The 13,922-nt window shown below is 40.1% G+C and overlaps 1 protein-coding gene across 3 annotated transcripts in view; it reads left to right on the forward strand.

Annotated features, from left to right (window-relative positions):
• The first annotated feature begins 9,776 nt into the window (after window positions 1–9,776).
• The window catches only part of ctbp2a (C-terminal binding protein 2a), a 76,803-nt gene continuing 72,657 nt past the window's right edge, over window positions 9,777–13,922 (forward strand). For 2 of the 3 annotated variants that reach the window (XM_049007280.1, XM_049007284.1), the window contains exon 1: window positions 9,801–10,144. The gene's annotated coding sequence lies outside the window, so the exon portion shown is untranslated. Of the gene's footprint in view, window positions 10,145–13,922 lie in introns of all 3 variants that reach the window. The other variant, XM_049007282.1, reaches the window with a different exon arrangement.

Here is a 13,922-nt window from a genome sequence, read left to right on the forward strand (position 1 = left end):
AACTGGCTGAATGGTAACATTTTTATTTTGTTTAAATCGTTACATTGTTAGTAGAAGTTATACAAAAGTAGATTACATGATGTCCCTGAAGTGCTCTTAATTAAAATGTACTGTGTATACAGACCCGTTTCCAAAAAAGTTGGGACAATGGGTAAAAAGTAAATATAGACAGAATGCAATGACTGGCAAGTCATATAAACCCATATTTCATTGAAAATATATGACGACATATAGGAAACCCAGTCCCAACTTTTTGAGACGTGTTGCTGGCATCAAATTGAAATTGAGCATATATTTGTCATAAAACAATAAGATTTCTGTTTCACCATTCGATATGTTGTGTTTGTTCAATTTAATACATCCGTTTTATGCATCTATATGACAAATTATTAATTTAAACTTCATGTAATAAATGTGACAATAAAAATGATCAAATTCAGCAACATTTAGTGCATCAGAGTGTTTACTAGACTGCATTGTTTACCCTCAAGTAAAACTTATACACTGTTGAACAATTACCAAATTGATCGATATTTGATTCAATGTAAATGAGTTTATCAATTAAGGTTGAAATGCAATGCAAAAAGTTATCCAAATTATGTGTAAATGATGAGGATTGAATTAAAGGTAAACACAAATGAAATGTTATTATCGAATTATACTACACTTGTTTTCTCATGTTTTAGTCTTTTCTCAGTCTTGGGGTTTTGCAAGACTTATTTATTAATTATAATTTTTTTATACACATATATATGCAGTTCTTTTGAGATCATCCGAGATATCATATAACAAACACAGGCACTCCTGCAGAGTGTGTTTTGTATGATTTATACTCTCTGTAGTAACTGTTTACTTGAAGGGGCACAAGTAACTTAATAACTCAATTACTCCTCAAGTAGAAATCATGTAGTATTTGTGTGAAATACAATATATGAACAAAAGTATTGTGACACCTGGCTATTACACCTACAGGAACTTTTATCACATCCCATTCTAAATCCATAGGCATCAATATAGAGTTGGTTCCACCTTAGCAGGTATACCAGCTGATACTTTCCCATGAAGGCTTTTCACAAGACTTTGAAGTGTATCTGTGGGAATTTTTGCCCATTCATCCAGACCAGCATTAGTGAAGTCAGGCACTGATGTTGGACATGAAGGTCTGGATTGCAATTTCAGGTGTAGTCCATCCTAAAGGTGTTTAATGGTTTTGAGGTCAGGGCTCTGTGTGGGCCAGTCATGTTCTTCCACACCAAACTCAACCATGTCTTTATGGACCTTGCTTTGTGCACTGGGGCACTGTCATACTGGAACTGAAAAGGGCCTTCCCCAAACGGTTCCCACAAAGCCAAAAGCACAGAATTGTCCAAAACGTCTTGGTATGTTTGAGCATTAAGAGTTTAATTCACTGGCCTCACCCAACCCCAAAAAAACACCCCCATACCATTATCCTTCCTCCACCAAACTTTACACTTGACACAATGCAGCCAGGCAGGCAACGTTCTCCTGGCATCTGCCAAACCCAGACTCGTCCATCAAGCTGCCAGACAGAGCAGCGTGATTTGTCAATCCACAGGACCTGTTTCCACTGCTCCAAAGTCTAGTAGCAGTGTAAAGTAGCAGCGTGCTTTACACCACTCCATCCAACACTTGTCATTTGTGCTTGGTGATGTGAGGCTTGCATGCACCTGCTCACTCATTCCATGAAGCTCCCAGCACACAGTTTTGCACTGGGGTTAATGCCAGAGGAAGTTTGGAACTCTGCAGTTATGGAGTCAACAGAGTGTTGGCGACTTTTACACACCATGCACCTCAACACTCGGTGACCCCCCTCTGTTACTATACATGGTCTGTCACTTTGTGGCTGAGTTTCTGTTGCTCCTAAGTGCTTCCACTTTGCAATAATATCACTTATAGTTGACCACGGAATATCTAACAGGGAAGAAATTTCACAAACTGAATTTTTGCAAAGGTAGTATCCTATGACAGGACCATACTTGAATTCACGGAACTCTTCAGAATGGCCAATTCTCTCAGAAATGTCTGTAAAACACCTGAATTCAATGATTACAAGGTGTGTCCCAATACTTTTGTCCATATAGCGTACAGGAACCACTTTGGCTGATTAATGATGAATGAACACCGGATCAGTACTAACACCTGCTTTCCGGTTAGTTAATACTTTAAGTAAGAGTGTACCACTATATAAGTAAAGTATAACACTATTTCTTGATGTTGTTATCCACAGTAACTGACCTGATTGATTAGCTTAGCAGACATTTACATTTATTTATTTAACAGATACTTTTGTCCAAAGCAATGTGCAAATGAGGCTTGAGAGCTGGGTCAGGCAGTGTCCATGGGGTTAAGTGCCTCGCTCAAGGGCCCAGTGGTAAAATTACAAGGTGTTTCCCAATACAGCCACAGGATTTGAACCAGTGACCTCCTGACCACGAGCAGAGAATCCTAACCACACAGCACACATTCCTGAAATCCTGATTTTTATATTGCAAGGTTTTACATTTTATATTTTGTGTGCTTGTAATTGCAGCTCCTGGGGATGCATCTGTTGGACCTATCATCCATCCACAAGACCAGATCCAAAGCACTCATGAGCATGAGATCACCCTGGTCATCACTGCTAAGATCACTGGATTATGGCAACCATTAGCATTGCTCACTGCAGAGGATAAAATGAAAACAGTTTCAACTGAGCACAGGTATTGCAAGGGCTAAATTTTATTATCACTTTAATTTGAGTGAACAGTGCATGATCATTCTGCCTGAAATCAATATATTTTTCTCAGAAAGACATTTATCTAATACTACAAAAAAATAATAGCATTACTGATTGCTATAAATAGAACATTTATTTCTCTTTTCCTTTGAAGTGTTAGACCTTCAACTATCTAGAAATGATTTTTATGTTAGACAAGAAAAAGATCATACATGTCATGATTTATGAATAGTTTTTTTCTTGGTTCCTGGTTTTATGGTTAATTTCATTTGCATAAAATGAAGAAAAATACGGAATGTTTCATTTTGCTTGATTAATGTTTTAAGTGTATTACTTTTGGGAAATATTTCTTAATCCAGCAGATCTATTGTAGCTGACAGGACCGACAGATCCTTTGATGCACAGGGAAGAAAAAAATGGCGAGAAAAAGAAAACATGAAGGGGATTTGCCATGTAATCAGTTTTATGCATTAGTGTTGTTTACATTAATGAGTCATTACCTAAACAAAGATAAGAGAAGCTCGTCCATGATGCTTGACACCAGGGACGGTTTCTTACATGAGGTACTGACTGCCATGTGAGTTGGTGCCAATACTTGCACAAGAAAATACATGTCAGCTGTACTCTGTCGTACATCTGCGACTTCCATTTCAATTTGTATCCCTTTAAATAGAAACAAGGTCCCCCCCCCTCCCCCAGTGCCAATGCTCTTCATGAGAGAGTATTACAGAATCACAGAGTAATTATGTAATACTGAGGCAAAAACAGCTTTTAAAACAGCTATTAAAATGAATTTTTAAAAAATGTCGAACTGAGGCCTACCCCAGAACTAGGACAAATGTAAATTATGAGACCAAGAACCTTAGATAAACAGGGTTTCTTAAGGTAAAATAACACTAAACATAAAGCGGAACAATAATTTAAACACACAATTCCAGAACTTAAAAGCGTAAGCAATGAAAAATGAAATGCATTTAGATGTTGGCAAAGATTGTATTTATTTAAATCTGAAACAACTTACTTTTACTTAATTACTTCCAAGGTTCATGCATATTTGAAACTCACACTAATAAAAATGTTAATGATAAAGGCAAATAAAAAAATACAGAATGTTCAGTTATATGTGTAAAACTGATTTGCTTTTTATTACATGCATAAAAGACTTATTTGACTTCTCTTGACTCTTCTGAATGTACATCTCTGGCACATAGCAGGTCATTAGCTTCCTAAATTACACATCATCAGCAGAAATGATTCTAGCTAGCCTCCCAAAGGGCTTCAGACAGTGCGGTTGACATGGAAGGAGATCATTTAACGTGCGGTCCTAGTGCCATCTCAGAAGTTCAAGTGGACCCGCCAGGGGTCTTTCGCTGATCACCTCTCACAGCTGACAGCTTCTGCCACCAGCATATCACACAGTGACCACAGCACAACTCAGCCAGGAAAAGACCTTTTTGCACCAACTGTCAGGCAAAAAATACTGGCATTAACTAGGCTGTTTGGGGCTCAGATGTGAACCAGGGGTGGACAACTCAGCGCAAGGGGGGAGGCGTGGGCATAGAATTTTCTCAACAGGAATCCATCTGGAAAGCCAAACCTTTTGCTGTTATAGGACAGGGATTTGTCAAATCAATGGACTTTCTGTAGGGAGGGTACATCCTTCTGGCAGAAAGACTGTAGAATTGCACTACTCCATTTGTTTAGGTGAAAAAGAATGAAATGATTGTCTTGGAGGGGTGACGTATATGACACTGTTTTGTATGAGCTCACGGTTCTGGTGTATCTCTGGTGTACTTCGTGGATTAAAGTACCATGGTAAATACATATATATATATTTCCTCAGATTATGCAATCCTGAATAACGACAATCATAAATGATTGAAATAGATATAGATAAACAGAACGCCTATTTACATTCAGCTGTGCTTTCTATGGCCTGGAGACTATTTGTCAAGCCAAAAGAGGGGAGTGGAAACCTCAATAATTCAGATAGGAATTGATTTGCATCTTGAGAGATCCGAGCTAGAGAATCTTACCACCTGCGTCTCTGATAAAGTGGCATCCATTTACAGTGATGCCGGGTCAAAATGCTAGGGGCTGAAAAATACGGAGAATGGCGATGATTATCTGAAGAATTGCAGATTACAAAAGTCTATTCGCAGATTAGAGACAAAGCTTTTAAAGCAAGCAATCAGAACATCTTTAGTCCACTGGTCGGCGTTGGTATAGTATGTATTTGTACTGCATTAATAAAACCTGAAAAATACAATTGAGTTACTATTATGGCATTGCTTTGAAAAATTGCTAAGTGGCCACTACACTGATTGAAAAGAGATTGAAAAATAGATGGCCTGCCTGAAAGGAAGATAAACAGGCATTGACCCAGGGAAACAGGAAAAATTAAGAAACAAAACTCATCCAAATTATAATTATAGGATAAACGCAGGTAGATCAGATGCTTCACAATAATCAAACCCAATTTTGCTCATAAAGTCCAATTAGATCATTTCAGCAACATAGCAAGATAAATAACATCCACACAAGTAATAGCACGGAGACAAGATCAACCTTATGCAACTGCCAATGCTGAATGCACCACAACAGAGAGAGAGAGAGAGAGAGAGAGAGAGAGAGAGAGAGAGAACAATGTTTGAATTAAATGATGTTAGAATTAAAAATCCCATATCTCTATAAGTAGAGAATTGTTGTGCAGGTTGAGCTTGATAGAAAGTTTGAAGGATAGATTTTACATGAAAGCTTTTCCCCAGAGTGGCACACATGAAATTAAATGCTCCCCCAAAATAACACAGAATTTAAATGGCTGAAATTGTACATCAGCTCAGACAGAAGCCATAAACCTAATAATAACGATAAAAGGAGGGAAAAAATGTAGAGAATGAAATAAAAGGCATACATCCTGCACTGATTCCAACCCTGTGACACAAGTTAACATTTCTCAAACCTAAAGATCACTCATGACGACTGGCACAGTTTTGTCTACTGGCTTAAATTGTCTTGGGGGGGGGGGGGGGTCTATCATAGAACGAGCACCTATGTGAGTGCAAGACAATCCGTAGTGCAATTTGTTTAATCTTAGACAACACACAGAAGTGACATGCAAAGTTTAGACCTCTAAATGGTGGTAAACATAGGGCGGAGTGTGGCCCAGCGGGTTTGGTCGCTGTGTCTGCGTTCGGAAGGTTATTGGTTCAAAGTAATTTCAGCACTCGGCCTCTGAGCGAGGCCCATAACCCCCAATTGCTTCAGGGACTGTCTCACCCTATTATCTCACAATAAAAAAATGTATGTCGCGTTGGATATAAGTGTCTGCCAAGCAAACAAAATGTAAACACTTCCAGCAGTTTCAAGAATGTCATTTGGGTGTTGTCACTTAACTGCCACACAACACCTTTGGAAAAGTCCGGGGGAGGCATGGAGAACAGGCCAGAATCGTATGGAGACTCACTTTTTAATGTGGACAGGCTTAGAAGGAAACGAGATGATAAAACACGTGATACACAGCTATAAAATTGCTCTTTCTGCAGCAAGGAAAAACGACTGTGCAGCATAAGGAACCACCTTGTAGTTTTCGGGTCCATTTACTTGTTATATGCATAATTTATTTCCGCAAATGCAATTGCTTCTATTACCAATATACACTAATGAATAAGTGAATTATATTATGAATGTTTCTAAATGCTAAAATATGCAAATATGCAAAAAAGAAGTTCTCTGGTAAATTAATATTGAGTGAATAAGCGTGCTCTAGACACTTGACCGGTTTTATTCTGTCTGTTTATGAACGATGACGGATTTGAAGTCACTGCAAAAGCAGCACTGACAAACAACTGTATAGAGGAACAGGTAGAACAAATCAATAAGAACAGTGTGAGTCACCGGGCTCATCCTCCTGGATGTGACGCCTCTCCCTGCCCACCCCATTCGCACGCTTTTTAAGGTCCGCAGAACCTGAAGGAAAACTGAAGAACTTTAAATAACCAAACAAGGAACTAATGTCCCAATCCTGCAAATGACACATGATCCGTTGAACACTGGGAGAATTCTCACTGCGATATATGTAGACCTACCTTTGAACACATAGTAGCTGGACAAACGTATGCCATTGGATTGTCTATAAGTGCCTATCCATTTACAGGATTGTGGTGAGTCTGGAGCCGATCCCAGGAAACGCAGGGCACGAGACAGGGCACACCCCGCACGGCATGCCATATCACTGCCGGGCACACACACTGCGGTGAATGCAGAGGCACCAGTTCACCTAACCGCATGTTTTTTGGATTGTGGGAGGGAACTTGTGCAAACACGGAGAGAACATGGAAACGCCACGCACAGAGCCTGCAGATAGGAGGCCACTTCGCTGCCCAGTGAGTCACCATGCTGCCTGTTGCAGGAACGAAAGCTATAGCATTTCAAGAGTTAATTATCAATCGTTTTCAACCGGGACCTTTTGGCAAAAACATGCAGCTTAATTACTTACTTCAGGCTAATAACAATTATTATAATAAAAATTAACATATTAAAAATCTTCATATTAAATAGGTTAGGCGTTGATATATAGGTGTTGCGCTATCTCTGGAACCCCCCCCCCCCCCCCCCCCCCACATTTTATGCGATAGTGCTTACTTATGCTTTTCTCAAACAAAATTGCAAAACCGATCCTTAATAAGCTGTAGACATTTGATATATGTACTTGCAACCTAAATCTAAAGTATCTGCAAAAAGGGTTACTGTGAAGGAGGCCAAGCTTAGACAGATCCAGGGGCCCTGAGAAATAGCTATCATGGGGGGCAAAACCTCTAGTGGTAGCCCTGCCTGTAAAAGTGTTCCTGCTATATAGGTGTTTCTATGGATTGTGTCCATTTGAGCTTGGAAAATGTTACCTTAATACCAATTAGGAGACAGAACTACAGAGACAACTATAAGAGGAAATGAAAGTGTCACAAAGCGTACAGTGTTTTCTGCTGGAGGGTCTTAAATGTGCATGGTTTCCCCTCTCAAGGATTTTCGTTCCAAAATTGTCCATCCATCCACTTTGACTACCTGCTTGTCCCATTCAGGGTTGTAGGGGGTCTGGAACCTATGCTGGAAGCTATGGGTACAAGGCAGGGAACTACCCAGAATGGAGTGCTAACCCATCACACACACGCAAACACACACACACACACACACGCACAGAAATACAGGTTTGTAATTATATCTTTGTGAGGACTCTCCATTCATTTCTATGGGGAAAACATGACGACCTTAACCCCCACCCAGCCCTAACCTTAACCATAAGTACCAAAATGAACTACTAGACTTTTGGCATTTTTATTTTCTTGATTGCATTCACAGATCTTTGTGGGGACCTGAAAAATGGTCCCCACAACATCAAAATGGCAGGTTTTTATCAGGTTGTGGGGGACATTTGGTCCCCACAAAGTAATATAAACCTAATCTACACACACACACAATTTGTTCATTCCAATTCACCTTAGCATGTTTGTGGACTGTGGGTGGTAACTGGAGTACCCGGAGAAACCCCATAATGACACGGGGAGACCACGCAAACACCAGGCGTGGAGCCGGGCGGAGATTCAGATAAGATAAACATGGAGTGCAACCAGGAAATATACTGCAGCTGTAATTCTCCTTGTGCACAAAGTCAAAGTTTTTGAGTGAAAGGAGACACTCCTGTAAACCTCCTTGACCAAACGTAGAACCAATCATCAGTCTGCAGTGTTCATAACCACCTGTACCTGCACTTTAACGGAAATGATTGAATTATACATCTCTCATAATATGTATCATTTTTAACATTGGAAACAAAATGTATAGCTCATTTACATCATAATGCTCTGACACTTCACACACTCATAAAATTACTCAATGCATCTGTGCTATGGATCTGAAATATCTGCATGTTGTTCTGGCCATTTTCTGTAGAAATATCATATAGGGATGAATCTGTAGGCTTCTGTGTTTTATAAGATGTTGTACCTGAGCATAATAGGTGCAAGCTAGTTACAACTACATTAAGGATCATGCACATCCATCCATCGTCCCAACATTTATCCAGTAGAAGGTCATGGAGATCTTATCCCAGGCTGTACAGAGAACAAACCCTGCAGAGAATCCAGTTTTACAAACTTGCTTTCAACAGATGTGTGGAATTTCTATGGAATATACTTCTAGACATTGTGCACCGCTTATCAAATTAGGTTAATATGCTTAAAGTACCTTTTAAATGGGACATTTATTTCAGGACCCATATACAATTCTTTAATTTAGTTAGATGCCATTACAGCTAATGTCATAATAGACCATCTGTGGTCTCTTATCTCTTTCAGAAAACAGTGCTGTCATTAAAGTGGCATTTGCACAATGTGTCCAGAAAATAAGGTAGTACCAGTTCACAAGTTTGTGGTGCTGCATCGTCAGAATCTAAACAAACTCCATTTGTAAACTATTATTTTAATAGTGGCAAATGTGCAGTTTTCTTTGCGATGGAGAATGAAAAAGATTTATCTTTGGCTGAAAGTTTAGAACTAAAGTATCTCGATATGTTCACTACTTCTTAAACAATGTGCATTTTTCTTAGGCATTATTCTACATTTGATATGATTTCATACCTTTAGCGTTAAGCCATGACATCAGTATGGGTGGGACTCGTTCAATGGAGGGAGCAGTCACGGATTCAAGCAAAACAAGCCATCGTGACAATTTATTATGAGTACAACAATCAACACAACAGAAATAATAATAGGCTAATTCGTAAATAACAAACATGTTTAATGACAATAACTTTAAAACTTGCTGATTTTTACTTTCCGTACCAACAGGTTCGACGTGTTTTTATAAAAACTAAATCAGTGAAGTGCAGTTATTTACAAATGATGTGCTAAGAGAACTGCGACCCCCCCCTGAGAATATACCCCTAGAGGACCGAGTGTGGATAAAGAGAGTTGATCGGGGAAGGGGGGGGGCAGGCGAGTCCGTGAGGATTTGTGTCATTGGTTTGTATGAACCAAAGCCCCGCCTTTAAAAAAGGAAAACGAAAAAAGAAAAAGAAAACACACCTCTCAATCTTGCAATAGGGAAGAAGAGATAAGAACACTTCTTAAATCTTACCATACTACACATATCAGGTACCTGACTTAGACACAAACCCCTTGCAAGTCAGTCAAGAGCAGGAGAAAAAGATCGATTGATTTGTGTCTGGTTTGGAAACTGTCGTGTTGCCTACATATTTAGGGCTGGGAGGATTAAGTTTTTTGTGTCATTTTTAAGGTGGATCAGTTATCCTGAAAACAAGATCGATAGGAAGAGCTTTTAAAAAAACGGATGATGGTGTTCTTTGATGCCTAAAGTCGTGGCTTGAACTTGCAATAAACATCATATATTAAGGTAAGATTTGCCCTTTTTGAAATTTGGAGGCATGGAATTTACCTGATTGCTTTTATTTAGCTAGCAAGGTAGCGGCTATAACGTGTCCACAGTGTCCATGTGTGTTAGTCTCACTGCGCCATGAAGAAAGGCGAGGGACGAGGAGGGAATTATATTACTATACGAGGACATCTTTGGTTACAGCGAGCCGCACTTCACTGTCAGGAGAAAGACTTTTTTCACGTGCATTTCCCCATCTTTACACGCTTCGCGGTCGGCTTTGCGTGAATAAATAGCCGATCGTTTGGCAATTGTTAAAATAACATTTTGAAAGACATGACGGGGCGCAGTAAAATATGTGGATATAACGAATTCCACTATAGCCAAGCTAGCCAAGTAGCTAGCAGTTTTAGCGAGCAAAAATACCGTCATCGCGTTTCATCAAAGTCGCTGCTGACTTGGGGATTAAGCGAATTTATTAACGTATAGCTCGCGGTTTCCTTTAATTGATATCGGCAGTTTAAGCGTCTAATCTGTAATCAAAATATTTTGTGAAACGCACTCATGGAGATGAAAAGATCGGTATGTTTTAATATAGGATGGGAAGGATCGTAGTAGCGAAATGTTTGTTATTATTAATATTGTTATTATTTATTTTGCGGAGCAGTTGTGCTCCATCAGCAGCGAGGTCCCCGGGCTGGGGTGGGCACCGGGAGCATTGTTTACTTTCTTGGTGACTGTAGATAGATGGGAGGTAGCTAAATGTCAGAAAAAACGTATTAGGGTACTGAGAAGGGTTAAAAGGAGTTGAAGGAAATCAACTAAATTAAACCAATATTGCGATTTCCGCGCGGACTCGTGATTGTTCGCCGGAATGTCATTAAATAAACGCAGCTGCGACATTGTGACAATGTGACTGATCGCATGTAGCATTTCTGTAAATCTTTTTTTCCCCCTCAGCTTTAACGGTTTAAGTTTTGCTAGATTTTCGGGGTTAGATTTACTGATTTCGACCGCAAATGGAGCTGCTGAAAATTGTTAATTTGTTAAACATACAGGTTCCTTGGCACTTTATCAACATTTCTGACTTTAAAATAATAATAATAAAAAAAACAATAACATTTTAAGCAGTGTGGAAGTTGGTAGCTATATCAGCGTGTCTTGCACAGCCACAGAAGCGGCAGGCATTTGGGGAGGAGGGATGAAGGTGCCCCCCCTCAACGAAGTTCAGATCGTATTCAAATGGTGTATTGCGCCCCCCCCCCCCCATGATGAACTCATGTGATCGCTGGAATGAAGGGATTTGGAGTTGAGCTCTGTAACTTTTTTATTATAGTGCCAGCTTCGGATGCACGTAACTTGTGCCCATGAACTGAAACAAGAACAGAAATTCCTGTAAATGTTTCACATTATCATTTTGCCCGCTGTTGTAGCGCTATTCTCCCGTATACTCCCGAATATAAAAAGGCACCCTTGGAGTTTTCAATGACTGATGTTTGAAAGCTCAACAGACCGTGTCCTTGAAAAGAGCCCTTTGTTTGTTAGGGACAGAGATGGGGTGTTTGCCCGAAGGAATAGGAACCGTACAGATGTGGTCTATTATTTACGCTTTATTTGTGAGTTTTTTCTGTGAGTTTTCTCTAAGATAAGAGTTCTTATCTTAGTGTCAGAGTAAACTCTGATAGTAAACTACGATCAGCTCGGTTGAAATATATTTTGCCCTTCCCCTGCATCGAAGTGACTGCTGTTGGGGAAAGTTTTTAAAACAAACCCGAATGTCCCAAAGCCTTTGATCTGCGCGTTTTTGATTGCAATAATTTTGCTACAGTGTGATATATGGGAAAATCCTCATCAATAAATAAAAGTACATGCATGGTTATCAGTAAATGGAAAAACACCCCGCGATTTAGTACGATGTCCTCTTATGTTTGCTAATTAGATATCACACCTGAGTTATATTAAAGACCAGGCGTGTACCGTTTTATGTTTATATAATGCAGGAGACCCCATCATGGACCTTGAAATGTTCCCTTTCTGATCCTTATGCTTACGCTATACAGCAGCCACCTAATAAATCAAAGCTGCTGAACATTTCAGAAGAGACATTTTTAGCTCTTGAATTATTTATCGCTATCCATCATTCAGAGAGTCGCACCCCATTCAGTGATTATGTATCGCAGCCTTCAAACGCGGCGTGTCTCAAAATTTCTCTCGGTGATTATTACTTTAAGGAACTTATTGTGGTCCCTGGTTTTCAGATCGAAATCCCTGGCACGGCATGGTCACCTTTTTGCCATCTCCGCCTGTCAGGCTAGTGTCTAAATTCCCTGTATGTTCGCTGGCTTAATGTTGTCAGACATGGAGGGTGTTAACCCTCCCAGACATGTACGCCCCCGCCCCCGGAAAGTGCGAGTGGTGGTTTGATTTATAGCGATGGGTTTGTATTCGCGACATTTGCGTGCCGGGGCCTCACAGACAGGCTGGACGGGAACCGAGAGCCGCGGCCCTGGGCGCTGATGGCGTAAAGCCCATGTTTTCGTTTGCTGGTAAATCGGGCTTTGCGTGACTCTTAGCCGCACCTATTGGGGTTAAGAAGGGAAGGAGGGCTGGAACTGAAAGGCTTTTTAAGAAAGGGCGGGAAGCAAAGAGGGAGGCAAGAAAAAAAAATCGGATTTTTTTTTGTTCCACCAACATTGGATTTGGGCGTCTGATTGGTCTTCCCTGACTTCTGATTTTCTCTAAAATGACATGTTGGTGAAGAAGACAGAGTGGACAGTCTCTGACTCAGCAGGGCTCGTTTTTAGGGTGGATTGAAAGTGCTTTCCTTTGCAGCCACTTGTGGGATTCAATTTAGTGATAATGGAGCTCAGCTGTAGCCGTCCATCTGCAGGGCACCGACGCCAAAGTGCATCTGATATGAAAAGTGAATAGAGATTCCTGCCATTCCTTCTGAAAATTGTCTGTGCTGATTTAAGAGTCAGAGAAATGGGAAAAAAACCCTTCCAGTGTATTCTACGGATGAGAGCTGTGTGTGTGTGTGTGTGTGTGTGTGTGTGTGTGTGTGTGTGTGTGTGTGTGTGTGTGTGTGTGTGTGTGTGTGTGTGTGTGTGTCTGTCTGTCTTGGATCTCGTCTAATTCATGAAGGAACGTGTTGAAATAACCCTGGAAAGCAAAGTACAGTCTTTAACTCTCTTTAACTGTGCAAACTAGGTTAATTGGTGCTAGATTCTATATTATACTCAGCAGATAGGCTTTTCTAAGGATGTAATATTTTATAGTTGTATATACACTAACGTATCTTTCAGGAATCCATGTACGTTTGATTATGCTGAGGAAAAACTGTTTACTTTGGGTCGGCTCTGTTGTAAAATTACACTGCATTACGATCACAGGGATCAAACTGCTGATTCATCACTCACGCAGAACTGGTTAATCTACAGATTAACTAATCGCAAAAATGAATCCACCAACGAACTAAATCAACCAGCTCCTGTCCTTAAATCACCCCCCCCCCCCCATCGAAAAAACACATCAAATAGATACATTACCATGCAAGCTTCAGATCTTGTGAAAAGTTTGTTCGATGTCTTCAGATGTTTACTAGTAGTTCTAGTAAATTAGTACTAGTTTACTAGTAACAACTTCCATGGGACAAACTACTCAGGCTGCTCTGATTTATGCCAGGGGATTGGATCAAAAATACTGTTGCATTATGCCTCTTAGTAGCGAGTGTGAAGTTTGGCCTTGTTTAACGGAAATTGCATACTAAGAGTGTATTGGATCATTCGTTGTAAAATTT

This window comes from Brienomyrus brachyistius, chromosome 3 (assembly GCF_023856365.1).
Source record: "Brienomyrus brachyistius isolate T26 chromosome 3, BBRACH_0.4, whole genome shotgun sequence".
Taxonomy (NCBI): domain Eukaryota; kingdom Metazoa; phylum Chordata; class Actinopteri; order Osteoglossiformes; family Mormyridae; genus Brienomyrus; species Brienomyrus brachyistius.